Source organism: Teleopsis dalmanni, chromosome 2 (assembly GCF_002237135.1).
Source record: "Teleopsis dalmanni isolate 2A chromosome 2, ASM223713v2, whole genome shotgun sequence".
NCBI lineage: Eukaryota > Metazoa > Arthropoda > Insecta > Diptera > Diopsidae > Teleopsis > Teleopsis dalmanni.
The window spans coordinates 64,227,238-64,228,654 of record NC_051847.1 but is presented as its reverse complement, the minus strand read 5'-3'; positions in this window follow the sequence as shown (position 1 = coordinate 64,228,654).

Here is a 1,417-nt window from a genome sequence, read left to right as displayed (position 1 = left end):
AAAAAAATACAGTCAAACTTCCATACCTCGAAGTACCATATACCAAAGAAAAGGTTCAACTCATGGAGACTTCAAGTTAAAGAACTTTGTTTTAATTGTAATTTGCTCTCTAAGCCTTGTTGCACTCTGTTCAGTTTGAGTTATTGAAAATTCGAGTTATGGAAGTACGAGTTATGGAAGTTTGACTGTATTTTCCATTGTTTTTATTAAAAATGATATATATAATTTTTTTAATAATAATAATTATTATTATTTTTTTAATAATATTTTTTTATTACAAATAACATAAACTAAAATCTGTGTAACAAATGCCGATATTGAATACTTCAAAAATCATATACTACGAGTACATTTAAGTATCATATATCAAGGAATTTTTAGACTTTTGACTATATTTTTATATATCAACTTATATATTCACATATGTTTTTATTGTTATATACATTAATTTTTTACATTTTTTAATAAAATTAATAATAAAATTCAAATTATTAAGTAAAATATATTAAATCCTGTAAGTCAGTCATTGTTAGCAGAGTACGGTGCATCAAAACATAAATATATTTCAAGTAATTTTTTTCTGTGTAGATATGCGGTGACGCTTTGACATTTGATCAGGCATTTGTGGGCTGCCATCTCACTACCGTGTATTAGATGTAGCACTTTCCTACTTAAGTTAAATTTACGTAAAATATATATTGTGTAAAACGAAATATTTTTTATACTAGACCTAAAAAATTTTTTTTCACAATCGTTGTTGCTGACTTCAAGTTATAACATAATTATTTAAAATTTTTAATACTATTGTCATAACATCACGTTATTTAACAACATATGTACACAAGTCATTTTTCTGAATTGTATTGATGTTTTAACAAATAAAATGGTGGGTAAATGAAAACGAAATAAAAAAAAACGCAAAACCCATTCTTTGTTTGTATAAATTAAATAATTTTATTGTAAATAATATAATATGTTAATATTATATAGTATGTTAATATATAATAATATATTACAAAACTAAATAAATTTTAAATTAAATAAATAAATTAAAACAAACTTAATTTTGCATACCTGAAGGCATATAGCAAAGCGAACATCAAGATTGTATTTATAATTTTATATGTCCAAAGCATATTTCTGTATTCTATATCAGAAATTTATATTACTTCATATGATATTTACTAACGATGTAATAAAACTAATTGATTTGCACTGATTATGTATATACAAGTCTAACTTTATGATTAATATTAATCAGTTATAAAAATTTGTATAATTTATATTTTTCAAAATAATTTCGTATTTAGCATAGGTATATATATGAATTATTAAATTGCAAGGAGAGGAACGATCAGCACTAAAAATGCCAAGTCGTATAATTAATTCTTTTGCGTATTCTTTTATGTGTACATAA